This window comes from Gorilla gorilla, chromosome 2 (genome assembly GCF_029281585.2).
Source record: "Gorilla gorilla gorilla isolate KB3781 chromosome 2, NHGRI_mGorGor1-v2.1_pri, whole genome shotgun sequence".
Classification (NCBI taxonomy): domain Eukaryota; kingdom Metazoa; phylum Chordata; class Mammalia; order Primates; family Hominidae; genus Gorilla; species Gorilla gorilla.
In genome coordinates this window covers 186,415,354-186,432,250 of record NC_086017.1, presented here as the reverse complement: position 1 = coordinate 186,432,250, position 16,897 = coordinate 186,415,354, and the positions used below count along the sequence as shown (strand labels likewise).

Genomic DNA, 16,897 nt, shown 5'->3' with positions numbered 1-16,897 from the left:
TCACACAAAACGTATATGTGAATATTTGTAATAAGATTATTTGTAACAGCCAAAAAGTGAAAAAAGACCAAATGTCCATCAGCTGATAAATGGATAAACAATATGTGGTGTATCAATACAATGGGATAGTATTCAGCCATGCAAAGAAATAAAGTACTGATACCTGCTACAACATGAATGAATCTTAAAAGTATTATGCTACATAAAATATGTTAGTCATGAAAAATCACACATTGTATGATTCCATTTATAGAAAACATCCAGAGTATGGGAATTTATAGAAAGCGGTGATTAGCGGTTGCCAGGGGCTGGAGGGAGGAGAGAATGGCGAACAACTGCTAATGCGTACAGAGTTTCTTTTGGGAGTGATGAAAATAGGTTGAATTAGTGATGATTTTTGCAGAACTCTGTGAATACGCTACAAAAAACAGTATTTAAAATGGTGAATTTTATGGTATGTGAATCATATCTCATTAAAAAAAAAACAAAAAAAACCTTAGTTGGAGTCACACTTTCTTGGAAATGGATTTTCTAGGCTAAGGAAGATGTCCACCTCAGCCGAATCTCATTCCTGTAACATCTTATTCTTCTATTCTGAACTCACTGTTAACACTATGTATCTCTGTCCTTCTGGATCTTTGGCTTCTCTAATAGAGGGACTCTTTGTTTTGTCTCCTTGTGCTTCTCTTACGGTCATTTGAGAAATGCTTATTGATCAAATAAAGGAAGTCACTCTTAGGGAGCAGATACACATCATGAGGAAAGAAAGAAGCCATGATCATGTTAATTGCATCTGTATCCTTACCAAATAATTGATGATGAGCATCTTAACTGTGGCAGGGGCTTGCTTTCGTAACTCTAGGGCCAGTTGAAGAAGCCATGCTGCCACAAAGCTACTCCCAACACTCCCTGCTGAGAACTGCCTTCTCTTTGTAGAACTGAGAAGGGGACAAGGAGCTGTCCAACTTGATCTAGGTCCCATAGACATTCCTCTAGTAGAGAAGTGTCAGGAGGTACCAGTGGGCATTATCCCAGCAATCGAGGGCTCCTATCCCATCTGTCAGCTGTAAATAGAGTGCAAATTTAGAGATATCATACATCTCACTTATCTCTGTCCTTGTTTTCCATCCTGATATGAATCATCTGGTCATCCTGGGCACTAAAAAGTATGATCTAGGAAAAGACAGCCATATTTCATCAATATCCCATTATATTCACATGTGATTTTATAGCCATCCTAATTATATCATAGTTATCGAACATTTATAAATTTGTAGTATTTCTTATATTTAACAGGAGAAAATTTGTAACATTTCTTCTATGACTTATACAACCTGCTAAGCGAAAATATAAATTTTTCAGCTAAATTTACCAAAATGGTTCCTATCCTGTTTAGTTCTTGGCTCAGAGAAGAGAAAATAAACTGATTAGAGACTTAGCAGTAACAGTGAATATCATATGCCACACCCATGAAACTCTCAAAATCCTAAAAATAATTATCAATGTAACTAAATTATAGACTTTTAAATAATGATGTGTTGAGGTTATATCTCTTTTAGAAAATGGTACAACTCTTTCCTGAAATATCATCTCAGTGTGCAGATTTTAACACATTTCCTTATTAGTTTTGAGCCTTTTTACACAAGAGAAATTCATCCCCAGAATTATATTTTACTTCTTTTATCTCTGAACATAGTGTCTATCCAGATAGGTAATGGATAAGGTCTGAAAGGGGTATATCAAAAGATATTTTGTCTAGGGTATCCATGAGTCCTCTGAAATTATAGGCAATTTTAAAAGTATGTTACATGTAGTTTTCTGGGAAGAGGGCATATTTCTCAAAGCTGTCAGCACTTTATGTAATGAACACCACTTATATTTTGTGCCCATTCTCATATTCATTCTTTTGCTCAGGACTAGTATGTCCTCATTATCAAGCTAGATGCACAAAGAATTAAAGACAAATATAAGACATCATTCATGAACTCAGGTATTTCATTGTGGAATTAAAGAGATGAGACTTGTATTTCTTTATTTTTATACCGAACATATTGTATTTACAACCTCTAAGATCCCTTCCAGTGATAGAAATCTAAAATTGTGAATCATTATTGGCACACAGCAGTGGAGTTAAAAAGAGAGGAAAAACAAACAACGTAGGACCTTTGAAACTTTTCACATGGCACTCAGCCAATGGAACCTAACAATTCCAAGCTAGAAGATACCTAAAGCAGGATCCTCCTGTCCAACCTACTCATTTCACACAGGCTCTCTATCTTTTGATTAGTGATCCTAGTCAATGTTTGATGTGACTGTCACTATTTGCAATATTAAATCCAAGATTTAACTTTATCCTCCTCAAGTCTGCTGAAGAATGGCTTTGAACTGCGTACCAGCACAGTGTGCCTGCTGCAGTTGTTCCCCACTCCTTCAGGGTTCTGCTGTATTGCCAGAGGCTGCACTGGAGGCTTTGTTTCAGTGACGCTTTCAAACTCCTCCTGCCCTGTTTCTAATTACTGCTCTTCAACTCTGTACAACACCAATGCTGTTACTTTGCTGGCTTCCCTCCCTTCTGTGCAGCATTGCTAGTCCTGCAGCTCGAATGATGAGTCACTCACTTTCTTGAACTCGCCTCCTTCTTCACCTCACTTGACTTGAGAGGTCCCTAAGAGGCTTAGCCCCAGCCAAAGGATAGTACCAATCCTAACTTTATTTCAGGGAAAACTCAAGGAAGTCTTACACTCCTGCTCACACTTTAGTGGGTGGTTTTGCCAGAGTTCCTAAACTCTTCACATCAGCTCTGGAACTCAGTTCCTGGTGTTTTGTTTGTTTGTGTGTGTGTGTGTGTGTGTGTGTTTGTGGATTTTTGTTTGTTTTTGTTTTTGTTTTTGTATTTTTATAATTCTCTGCTGCTCCTAAATTGAAAACCTTCCTGGTGCCTCTGTTGCTATAAAACTGGGGTCCTGATAAATGTTTAATAATTTCCTCACAGGGACTGGGACCTATGCAGAACCAATGGCAAAGTTGTCCCCAACTCCTATCTCCTTATTCTCATGCAAATCTTGGCCTTTTTTATACCGCCCTGCAGCATCTTAATATAGGCCCATTGTCTTCAGTAGGCTTTTAAAAAAAGGTTTGGGATCACTCACAAAAGAGGTAACAATTTAAAATTGAATATGAACCATCACAATGCTTAAAATGGATCAGATTCTTCCCATCACAGGGATTTTCATTTAGGCCATATCCTCCCTTAGGGTCAGCTAAACACCAGCGATTTCACTCCCAGCTCTCTCTTTTTAAAATAAATCTCTTCCTCCTGTACCTTCACTCTCAGATTCCCACGACTTCCTAAAGCATGACAATTTAGTCTTCCATACCAGAACCACACTCCTGACATAGCTTTGTGTATCTAAAAACTCATTAATTGCTTTACTGGTGTAAAAGCTGTGAAAGTTCAGTTTGTTCTGTGAAGGAGAAGAACAGAAGTGAATTATTAGGCAGGGTTTCCATACACCACTCTCATCATAGTTTGCTAGGCTCTTACTCATTATACTAACTTGTCCAAATGAATATCAAAGCATTAACCAAAACAGGTTACTTACACCTAATCAGGAACAGAGACTAGTGAAACATCTAATAGTTGCTACAGTCAGCATTTCTTTGTCTTTCTTCTAGAAGATGGTGAAAACAGGAGCATGCTGAAAAATTGTAAATCTTTCTTCTGTACTTTATATGATAAAGTCAAAGAAGCTGTTTGTTTGTTTGTTTTTGTATTAGTTTGCTAGGGTTGCCATAACAGAACAATACTGAGTGAGATGCTTAAACAATAGAAATTTATGTCTTCAAAATTCTGGAGGCTATAAGTTCAAGACGAAGGTATTGGCAGGGGTGGTTTCTTTCTGGGGCTCTCGCCTGGCCTTGTAGATGACCATATTTTGTTCGTGTCTTCACATGGCCCCCCCCCAAGTCTGTCTGTGTCCTAATCTCTTTTTATTATAACACCAGTCATGGTTGACTGGGAAATGCCCCAATGCCTTCATTTCAACTTCATTGGCTTTTAAAAGACTATCTCCAAATACAATCATATTCTGAGGGGCTAGAGTTTACTCAACATATTAATTTTGAAAAGATAACTCAGCCAAGAACACCTCTTGACCGAATATCACATGGATTCCATGGTCAAATATATCGAGAAATCTTAGTCTGACTCTAAATAGGACCACCATACCACCTAGACCTAATACCACCTTACCACCTAAGACATATTGTCTTATGTAATTACTGATAGCAACCCCTTTTACTCTCAAAAGAGTCTCGGTTGGTCTGTGTATTATACAGTTACTATAATGCAAGTTTCTTGGTTTTGTCTAGTTTTCCCTACTGTACCCAAAGCTATCCTAGGAACACAAGATATTACTCTGAATAAGGTTACTGAATATTAAACTAAGCTGTGCTTACTTGGTTAACATTTACTATGGATCCTAAAGTTTTCTTGGAATATTTAAATGACAGAGACTTTCAAAGAGATACCACGGTAACAACTTAAGTGTGTTTGTGGAACAGGTGAAAAATTTCAATGAGATGTATTCTAGAAATAATTGCCTAAAGCACATTATCTTTTCAGCCTATTGCTTGAAAATGTGCGTATCTGTATTATCATAAAAACTGTCACTTTATCATTTTTTTTCCAAGATAAAATTGCATTTTCTTTTCTGTCACTGAAATGGAAAAATCACCCAAGGGACTGGTTAGAGAAGGCTGTTTAAGAGTTTTGTTCAAATTTGTGTTTAAAAAACACAGACTTTTGAACATGGTTAGCAATGAACTGGAACAGATCATGCTGAGGAAAAGATTAGTTGGGATACACTGATTTTCCAGACTCTAGACTATACCAAAAATTCAATTATAAATCTAATTACAACTTCAATTGTTAAACAATCAACCAGATTATTTTTTGTTGCTGGCTGTTTTGTTTCCTGCTGACTCATAAGCAGGTGCACCTGCAGGTGTAAACTTTGCCATCACCATGTGACCTAATCAGCCCTGCCCTTTCCTGCTTTCTGTATTACTTTTTACACATCTTAAGCTACAAAATCTGCAAAAGCTGAGGTACAAACCATACATTTCTATGTTGGGGCATAAAACTGGAGAAGGATTCGTAGCAGGAAGGCCAGATATTTCATGCCAGCAATCCCACAGTAGGTTTGACTGTATAGTAGTAATTCCAGATATTCCTCAAAAATGACTCTGTGGTTAGATACATTTGGGAGATTTTACAGACTGTAGTGCTTTTAGAGACTTGAAAACACATTACAATAATAATAAGTCTAATAGTTTTATAGTAAAGAATCTGTAGTGTAGCTTAGTTGGATTCTCCATTTCCTTAACAAATTTACTGCAGATACTTTTGTAAATGTTAGCAAATAATGGCCTGAGGAATTAAAAAGAATGGAAGGTGGAAAAAAAAGAAGCTTAAGAAAGGCTTTCAGGAGGCCCTGTACCCAAAAGGAAGCAGCGAGGGTATTCAATAATCATATGGAGGGGTATGCACGTATATAAGTCACAATCTTTGTAAATATATAGGTGGTGTCACTGCTCGTTACTCAAGTGTCAGGGAAAGAAAGTTAATTTCCTGACACGTTTCCAGCAGACAGAGCTATTTTCACATTTAAAAGAGCGACCAAAGCCTCGCTTTTAATTTATTTAAAAATAGTCCACATTTATACTCTTCAACTCTAACACTTAGATGATTTGCTCTCAAGAAAACATAATATTCCAGAGATTCAATTTTTTTAATTCTCTCTGAAAAATTTAGGAACCGAGTGGCTGTTGACAGGCAAATAAAAGTGCAACACAATTTTTCATACAAGACACATCTCTCAAATGAAATTGTATGGTACTGAAATTTACAATGCTAGCAGTTTGAAGTAAATGCAATAACACTTTAAAGTGGCATTACAAGATTTATTTTTACATACTTAAAATTCAAAAACTCTTCAGAGATTCCTAAAAATAGAAAATGTTTACTTTAGGAGCACTCATCTATGTTTTGGTTCAACACTAAACCATAAAAGAATTCATGAAGCATACCTAACATGTGGTTCTTAGAGTCTGCTTTGTAAATACAATTTTCAAGTGGTAAAAAATGCAAACAATCCTCAATTATCAAGATTAGGTGCAGATACTATCTCATGGATGATCTATAACCACCGAATTTTGTCAAACATCACACTGTTTTAGACATCTATTTATTCTGCAGCACTCATTCCAAGAGAATTTTGCTTGATGATAGAAATTCTCTGTAAAGCCATATTGGCTATTAAACACTTCAAATATGACTGGTATGGCTGCCTCTTAAATTTTATTTCATTTAAATTAATTTAAAGTTAAATAGCCATATATGGCTAGTGGCTATCATATTGGACAGCACAGCTCTAGCCCTTCTAACTCAGTAGACGCGGTAGACGTGGTGAGGTTTTGTCCAGATGTTCCACTGTGATGCCCCATCCTGTCAAGAGAGAGCCTGTTGTCTCAGCTGCTGTGAGTTCTGTCAGCAGATAGCTTCCCACTGTTAAGATTTTCAGGGTTTGCCTCAGTCATCCAGTCTTCACACAATGGCACAACGTTCTGGGGGAGGCACGCTTCCAATGACTGATTGCAGAAACAGCATAGAGACCGGGCCATTGGGACCACCAGTGAACAAGTCTGATAGGTCGTATCTTCAGGTGTAGTTTGACGGTCCCAATAACACAAAGTGGAACACAAAGGGAGTTCCATTTCTCCCTTTATCCAGTCCTGCTGTGCTCCCTGTTTTCCACAGGTATTGATCATTAATAAAACCCTTGCAAACCAAACTTGCTCTCAGTACATGCTTCTGGACAATCTGACCACTGTCAGTCTCTAAGAACTGATGTGGAGTGATTTGTAGAATAACTTTCAAGTGGGGAAAAAAAACTCCAACAAAGTACAAATGCATACTTATAGTATGCTGCATTTTATGTAAAATCAAAGGATAAATAAGAAGAATATGTGTATATGCTTGTTTCCTACCAAAAGAAACACAGAATAGACAAACCATAAATAAATAAGATAGATTTCTTATAGGGGGTAGGTGAAGTGAGGTGGTAGATTGAGGAGGAAAGATAAACAAATGAATAGATACATTGATCATAATGAGAGCCATGTCTCTCACTGTTGGTGAGGGGAGTTACAAATAGGGAAGAGGGAAAAAGCAGAATAAACCTTATACATGCTGGGTTGGAATTGAAGCTATCAATATCTATAAATATGGATTGCTACCTCTACTATCTATCTATCTATCTATCTATCTATCTATCTATCTATCTATCTATCTATCTATCTATCTAATCTACCTAATCTAGCTTTGTCCATTGAGAGGACTTAAAACATGCAAAAACAGTCAATAGGTCTAGCACCCAGATATTGATTCTAAATATCTTTTTCTACGAAAAGGAACTAGAGATTTTTGGAGAAATGGCTGACTCTAGGTATGAGTGGAGAAAATACAAGATAAGCCCAAAACATTGTGCTGTGTCAGAAAGTAAGCATGCATTCAAAAGATGATGCAAACATACAAACATACAAAGATGTCAAAATATTGGACAATTTTTTATTGTTATTTCTTAATGATACATGATATTTATACATATATATGGTGATGCATGTGATATTTTGTTACATGCATAGAATGTATAATGATCCAGTCAGCGTATTTAGGGTATCTACTACCTTGAGTATTTACTATGTCTATACATTGGGAACACTTCAAGTCCTCTTTTCCAGCTATTTTGAAATATAAAATACATTGTTGTTAACTATAATCACCCAACACTGATATTGAATGTTAGAATTTATTCCTTCTATCTAGCTATGTATTTGTACCAACTGACCAACCTCTCTTCATCCCCCCGGCGCCCACCACACCTCTACCCACAGCCTCTGATATCTATCATTCTACTCTCTATCTCCATGATATAAACTATTTTTTTAGCTCCTACATATGAGTAAGAACATGCATATTTACATTTCTATGCCTTGTTTATTTCACATGACATACTGACCTCCAGTTCCACCCATGTTGCTGTAAATGACATGAGTTCATTCCTTTGATGGTTAAATAGTATTCCATTGTGCATATATACCACATTTTATTTATCCAAGCACCTTGAGGATAAGCTATCTTGCTTACAGCCACCACCTGGGGCTGAAGCACATGCTCCCTAGCCACCTACTTACAGCTACTATTACTAAAAGAAGCCCCACATTCACCAGAAATAGGGCTGCAACACAGCTGCTGCTGCCCTGTCCACCTCTGATGGTATCTGAGCACTCCTCTCGGGGACCTGAGATTGGACTCACCCAACCTGCCACCACCACCGCAGCTGACATCTACCTGTACACAACATCTGCAGGCCAGAGGACTGGCCCATTGAAGCTACCACCAGTACCAGCACAAAGAGAGGTTTATCCTGCCACTGCTACTGCCATTGTCCACACCATGCCCACTGCCTGGGGGCTACATGCCCAACCCACCAATGCTACTGCTAGCACCCAAGCAAGCCTGAAAACCCAAGAATTGACCTGTAAAGACACATATAGAATGAAAGTAAAGGGATATATTATTACATATTGATAAAGGGGTCAATTCAGCAAGAAAATGTAACAATTGTAAACATATATGCACCCAATACCAAGAGTGCCCAGCTATATAAAGCATGCATTATTAGATCTAAACAGAGAAATAGACTCCAGTACAATAATAGTTGGGGACTTCAACGCCTCACTCTCAAAAAACAGATAATCTAGACAGAAAATGAACAAACATTGGAGTTAAACTGCTCTTTGAAACAAGCCGACCTAACAGACATTGACAGAACATTTCATCCGACAGCTACAGAAAACACATTCTTCTCATCAGCATGTAGAAAATTTTCCATGAAAGACTATATGTTAAGGCACAACACAAGTCTCAACAAATTTAGAAAAAATCAAAATCACAGCCAGGTGTGGTGACTCACACCTACAATCTCAGCATTTTGGGAGGCCAAGGCAGGAGGACTGCTAGAGCCCAGGAGGTTGAGACCAGACTGGGCAACATAGTGAGACCTTGTCTCTACAAATAATAAAAATATTAGCCAGGCATGGTGGTACATCCCTTTGGTCCCAGCTACTTGGAGGCTGAGGTGGGAGGATCACTTGAGCCTTGAAGGTTGAACTGTAGTGTGTCTGTTTTTCTACCAATACCATATTGTTTTGTTTACTATATGCTTGTAATATACTTTGAAGTCAGGTACTGTAATGTCTCCAGGTTTCCTCTTTTTGTTCAGGATTGGATTGGCTATTTGGGCTCTTTTATGGTTCCCTTCAAATATTATAATTGTTTTCCCTAATTCTGTAGAAACAATGACATTGATAGGGATTGCATTGAATCTGTAGATTGATTTAGGCAGTCGGGTCATTTTAAGAATATTAATTATTCTGGTCCATGAGCAAGAGATGTCTTTCCATTTGTTTGTGTCCTCTTCAGTTTATTTCATCAGTATTTTGGAGTTTTCTTTGTTGAGGTCTTTAATTTCCTTGTTTAAATTTATTCCTAGGTATTTTTCAAAGCTATTGTAAATGGGATTGCATTTTTTATTTCTATCACAGCTCATTTGTTATTGGTTTATAGGAAGGCTGCTGATTTTGTATGTTGATTTTGTATCCTGCAACTCTACTGAATTTATCAGATCTAAGATTTTTGAGTTTTATTAGCTATGAGACCATGTCATCTGCATAGAGGGACAATTTGACTTCTTCTTTTCCAATTTGGATGTCTTTTTATTTCTTTCTTTTGCCTGACTGCTCTGGCTAGGACTTCCAGTACTATGTTGAATAGGAATGGTGAAAGTGGACATCCATGTCTTTTTCCAGTTCTCACAAGAAAGGCTTTTCCCTATTTAGTATGGTATTAAGTATGGGTTTGTCATATATAGCCTTTATTATATTGAGGTATATTCCTTTTCATCCTACTTTGTTCAGAATTTTTATCACAATGGAGTGTTGAATTTACCAAATGCTTTCTGTATCTATTGAGGTGATCATATGTTTTTGTCTTTCATTCTATCAATGTTTATCATGTATATCATGTTTATTGATTTGCATATGTTGTATCATCTTTCTGATGTACTGTTGACTTCGGTTTGCTAGTATTTGGCTGATGACTTTTTGTGTCTATGTTCATCAGGGATATTGATCTGTAGTTTATTCTTGTTGTTGCATTCTTTCCTGGTTTTGGTATCAAGGTAATGCTGGCATGATAGAATGAGATATGAAGAATTTCTTCCTCTTCAATTTTTTGCACTAGTTTGAGGAGAATTGGGTGTTAATTCTTCTTTGAAAGGTTAGTAGAATTCAACAGTGAAGCCATCCCACCCTAGGTTTTTTTGTTGTTGTTAGAAGACTTTTTATTACTGACTCAATTTTATTACTTGTTATTGGTATGTCCAGGTTTTCTATTTCTTCCTGATTCAATCTTTGTAGATTGTATGTGACCAAAATTTATCCATTTTCTCTCAGGTTTCCAGATTGTTAGTGTATAGTTGTTCATAATAGTCCCCCTGATCTTTTGTATTTATCTGGTTTCAGTTGTAATGTCTTTTTTCATTTCTGATTTTGTTTATTTGGGCCTTAACTCCTTTTTATTTGTTAATCTAATTAGTGGTTTATCTATTTTATCTTTTCAAAAAGCCAACTTTCTGTTTATTGCTGTTTTGAGTTTTTTCGGGACTCTAGTTCCTTTAGTTCCACTCTGATATTTTATTATTTGTTTCATTCTACTAAGTATGGGTTTGGCTTATTCTTGTTTTTCTAGTTCATTGAGATGGATCATTAGATTTCTTACTTGAAATCTTTGTATTTTTTTGATATAGGTGTTTTTGCTATGAAATTCCCTCTTAGCACTGCTTTTGCTATATCTCATAGGTTCTGGTATGTTGTGTTTCAATTTTCATTTGTTTCAATATTTTTTCCCTCCTTAACCTGATGGTCATTTAGGAGCATGTTGTTCATTTCCATGTATTTTTATAGCTTCCAAAATTCCTCTCGTTATTGATTTCTAGGTTTATTCCATTGTGGTCTGAGGAGATATTTGATATGATTTCAAATTTTTTTTTAAGACAGAGTCTAGCTCTGTAACCAAGGCTTGCGTGAAGTACTGCGATCATAACTCACTACAGTTCAACCTTCAAGGCTCAAGTGATCCTCCCACCTCAGCCTCCCAAGTAGCTGGGACCAAAGGCATCTGCAAAATGAAGCCAGTTACTGCTGTCTTGTTGAAGCAACCATACAAGGTAAAAAATAAGAAGTGCTACAACATTTTTAAACTAATAATATCGTTGTTTCAATAGCGTCTATATTCTTTAAGATAGAAACAGTAAATCTTTTTTTTTAGCAGTGGATTTTATCATCCTCAGAATTCATCATAGATTTTTGTGGAAACTTTAGTTCTTAAACAAAACAAACTGATAGTCTCTATTGATCAAGTACACATTTAATTTAAAGTAGAGTGCTCCCAATACAAGTACAAAACATTCTAAATGATAAATTTAGTATATGGTACACTGATTTTTTATGAACAATAACCACTCAAAAATGTTCTCTGTAGGCTATAATCCTAGACATTCAAACAATCAACTGCAAATTTCCCTCTGTGGGGCCAAGAGAACTTATGTCGCCAAAATTATTTTTCAAAACAAAATTTAGACTTTTGAAAGGAGCAGTTTGAATTTAAACAATCAATCTTTTCAAGATGTTATGAATAAACTTTCAGAAAAATTTTGCTGCTTAACAATGAGCCACTCCATAAGTGGTTCTAAGAATCAAGTTGAATAATATGACATGTAAATCTGAAGCCTGCAGAGCACGTATAAGAACCACCAGACACTTACAATGAAATAGTAAGAATTCAGACACTTTATTTTCCCCGACCAAGTGACAAGGCATTTCATACGGTGAATATCTAACACTTTGCTTTGACAACTAGGCACATATTTATATTTTATGCCATTCTAGTCAGGGAATGGTTCAACATTGTCTCAGTTGATTTAGTGCCAACTCAAGTCAGTCTTTCGATATTTGTCCAGGTAACTGGACCAGGAATACCTGGTGATGACTTGTCACAAATTACAGTGATATTCTTTATTCTTTGAATAGTTTTGTTTGGCAGGAGTGATGTTCAACAGACAGTAGATAAACAACACAGAGATCCATTGAATTGTAACACTGGGAATATTAAATAAACTGTTTCATTTGATACATTTCCCCTAGAATAGAGCCACTGAAAAGACTTTTCTCTCCAGAATTTAAAACAAATAAAAAGGAAAAAAAGGATTGTAGCAGAAAGACAGAGAGAGGGACATAGATACGAAGCTTTAAATCAGGATGGATTTCTGAAAATGGTACATAAGGAAATTCAAGTCTAAGTCAAGGCAAACAATCAACTGGTAGTAAATAGATTACCAGTTACCTGGAGGTGTTACTAAAATTAAAATCAACACTGTAGTCAACGCAGAATTCAGAAGAGAAATTATTAAAGAAAGTAGATGGAAGAAAAGGATTTGTTATTCCTAATACTATTTTCAGTTCTTCAGATTTCAGACAATCTTACTGCTGAGAAATTTGGAAAGGGTTTTCTTTTCCATGTTTCAACACAAACCAAATGGAATACTACTTAAAGATACATATTTTTTACTTTCTTATTTTTTATGCTTACCTCATATCTTTCTGATTTTCTGTTTGTTTTGGGTCTTACCCTATGTAGCTGATTTATGATTTGAGGCCAAATACAACTCCAACTACAACCTATCACTGGTATTATAATTATCACTAGATATGTAAATCTCAGTTTGTATGCCCCATTTACCTCAGTCTTTGGCTAAAATGCAGGGTTCTTGTGCTTCAAGATTGAGAATTGATTTTTTGCTATATAAGTACTAAAGTCTCTTAGGAATTCCAGAAATATATGGTCCTGGGAAATCAGATTTATTCGGATCATAGTTTAGTGTAGTTGAAATACTCATAGCAAGTTGGTGAAACCAGTCATAGGGGGTCAGAATATGCCACCCCCAAATATGCCACTTTAGTGTAAAGATTACTTTGAGCTGAAGATAATTGAGAAACAGAAGATGCTCCCCGTGCCCTACAAAACACTCTCTGCCTCCCCCGCAATTTACAAAAAGTCAGGGTTAGACTTTTTTTTTTTTTTTTTACAGTAGAACTTACATTCAATTTAATCTTTAGTTTCAAAGATAAACCTATACAGGTTCAATCTAATGAGGATAATACAAATAAATGAACAAGAAGTACTCAACTAAATATTGATTCAAAGTACCATAAGGAGCTCAAAGTGTTTCAGACCCTAACTGTATCAGATTCTATCCTATTAGCATTCCCACACATGGGTGTGTATGTGGTATGATGGACATCAAATTTCCACCTACTTCTTCAGGACTGGTGCCTTGATCCTAGTGTGATATACTGAAAACATCCTCCTTCACAAGTTTGCACTGTCTAGCTAGGTGTAAACTGACTAAGCTAATACAATAATGTATACCCCCAAATACTTCAAATCCTCCTTGAAGTAAAAGACCTTGACAGTCCCTGCTTTTCTCACAAAACTGCAGGTGTGTAATAATTCCACAAAGATTCCTAATCCATCCTTTTGATTTAGACCATCAATTTTCAGCAGCTTCAGCCATCACCATCTATTATGCATCATTTCATACAGATCTTTTGTTATAAATATCTATTCTTTGATTCATGGCATTGACACAACTTTTAACTCTTAAAATTGGATTCACATAGACTTTTAATGGAGAATCTTACTAACCCAGAGGAGCAGAGGAAAAGGAACTACATAACAAACCTTACTCAAACAAAACTTTTATCTTTCATTAACTTCCCCCCATATATTTATCTTCCCATAGTTTGCTACCCCTGAAAGGCTAAATCTCTTTTCTTTTGTCTTGTTACTTCTCTACACGTTTCTTGTTCTTTCTTAAGATATTATATAAAAGCTAAGTTCTAACAACCCTGAGTTACCCATCACTGAATTTCTCCTATACGTATGTGTGCTGGATTTTAATTTATGTAAATTTTACCTTGAAAAATACTGGTGTTGTGGGAACGTACATATAAAAAAACAAAAATGGTAGAAATGCAGACAGTTGAGGCAGGGTGCGGTGGCTCACGCCTGTAATCCCAGCACTTTGGGAGGCCGAGGCGGGCGGATCACGAGGTCAAGAGATCGAGACTATTATGGCTAACATGGTGAAACCCCGTCTCTACCAAAAATACAAAAAATTATCCGGGCAGGGTGGCAGGCGCCTGTAGTCCCAGCTACTCGGGAGGCTGAGGCAGGAGAATCGCGCAAACCCAGGAGGTGGAGCTTCCAGTGAGCCCAGATTGTGCCGCTGCATGCCAGCCTGGGCGACAGAGCAAGCCTCCGTCTCAGAAAAAAAAAAAAAAAAAAAAAAACAAGAAATGTAGACAGTTGATAAAGCTGGGTGAGGCGTATGGAATGTTCATTATTTGACTGTGTTTACTTTGTTTATATTAAAAACCAAACAAAGTTAAAAACTACCTCCTTGTATTTTGGGTTGTTCTAAATTACTTCTTTACAGCTTATCACCCTTAAATTGGCAAATAAAACAAAGTTCTTAAATTGAAAAAAAGGTAGTTTTAGATTAGTCCCTCTAATAATCATTTCCTATGATTTGGATGTGTACCCCACAGCTCATGTGTTGGAAACTTGATCCCCAAAGTAACCATGTTGAAAGGTGCCACCTTTAAGAGGCGATTGGATCATGAAGTATTCTCACACATGGATTAATGCTGTTATCATGAGAGCAGGCGCGTTATTTTGAGGCGCATGTTATAAAAGTGAGTTTGGCCCTTTCTTGCTCTCATGGATGCTCTCTTACCATTCTGCCTTCCACCACTGGATGAAATGATTAAAGCTCTTGCCAGATGTGAGCCCCTTGACCTCGGACTGACCAGCCTCCTGAACTGTAAGAAACAAATCTCCGCTCTTTATAAATTACTCAGTTTCAAGCACTCCATTATAGCAACACAAAATGGACTAAGAAAATTGAAACCAGAAGTGTGGGTCTTGCTATAACAAATTCCTAGAAATGTGGATGCAGCTTTGGAAGTGGATAATGGGTAAAGGCTGGAAGAACTTAAAGGAACAGGCTAGAAAAAGCCTAAATTGTTGTGAGCAAATCAAGGATTATTAACAGCAATTCTGGTGAGGTCTTTAAAAAAAGACAAGAGCTGTAGGGAAGTCTGTATCTTCATAGAGATTACTTAAATGGTCATGATCAGAATGTTAACAGAAATACCGACAGTAAAGGCCATTCTGATAAGGTCTCAGGCAGAAATGAGGAACAATGTACTGGAAACTGAAGTAAAGCACATGGTTGTTACAAAGTGGCAACGAATTGGACTGAATTGTGTCCATGCCCTAGGGCTTTATGGAAGGTAGAATTTAAAAACAATAAACGAAGTTATGTGGCAGAAGAATATATCTAAGCAGCAAAGTGTTCAAGGTGCTACATGGCTTCTTTTGACTGTTTACAGTAAAATGAAAGAAGTGAAAAATGTTTTAAAATGGAATTTTTAATTAAAAGAGAAGTAGAACAGAAAAATTGGGAAAATTGCAAACTTGTCATGTAAAAAATGAAAAAGTATTTTTAGGAGAAGAAAGAAAGGGTGCCGCTATTTGATAAGAACATTAGTATGGATGAAAAGAAGCCAGACGCTATTCGTCAAGGTGATGGCAGAATAAAGCCATTTCAGAGATTCTATATATGCTAAACTTGCAACTATTTTAGGAAGTTTAGATTATTTTAGAATAAAAAGTAGAAAAAAAGGATGTTGAAACTCCTTACAACTCTGGCCAACACTTGCTAGCTATGACTGAATTCTGTATTTATGAAATGACCCGGGGCAAGAAAACGTTGAGTAATGGTGCCAACCAATTTACCAACTTAGGTTAGAGCACTCGTACAGAGTCTGTTTTGGGTAGCACTGCAGCCCATTGACTTGCCACAGTGAGTTAACTGCCAAATGCAGCTTCCTGAAGCTGATAAGACATGGGACTGTACAAAGTACAGATCTGTGAGATCCCAGAGAAAATTTACATGGATTATTAAAGGAATACCTTTGTAGCATATAGAGAAAAAGCAATAATCAGTAGATGCAACAAAATTCATAAGTTATAATTCATATGTGATTCAATTTGCTTCCTTCTTGGAGAAAGTCGCTAATTAATTGGTAAAGTTAACATAGAATAGGCAGCTGGATTTGAGTAAGATAACTAGTAAATTCTTTAGCGATTTTTTGGGGAAAAAAACAAAAAAATATTGGCCGAACACATAAATAATTACATAATTTTTTGGGTTAGTTTAATTACTGACTGAACTGTCATGGTTAATGAGTCAGTATCACCCTGGAAGAAGATTCAAAGAGCTTTTTCCTCAGCCAGGTTGAATGAACAGAATATCCGTCAATGACACATTGGACAGAAATTCAATGATGCGGTGAGCATCTGCCAAAATCACCGTTGTTTTCTCTCTCCCACATGATCCCTACTATCATGAACACAGCTATCTAGGAAAAAGAAAGATATTTGCTGCAAAGTAGCCATCTCTATATTTCCAGTGATTGGCCAAAACAATGAGGTCCCCTCTCTTAAGACAGCCAGAAAATCATATTAAATCCATTCTTCTTCAGCATCTTTTCTTACTACTTTACTCACCTAACTTGATCATGTGTACCTCTAAACCCTGGACTTAAAGTTATTACAGCTGCCCCAAAGCAGCAGACATTTCATGCT

General features: G+C 36.6%; 1 protein-coding gene across 16 annotated transcripts in view; it reads right to left on the bottom strand.

The window, feature by feature from the left end:
• Positions 1-16,897, bottom strand: part of NAALADL2 (N-acetylated alpha-linked acidic dipeptidase like 2) — a 1,364,432-nt gene that overhangs the window by 468,908 nt on the left and 878,627 nt on the right. The window lies entirely within an intron of this gene.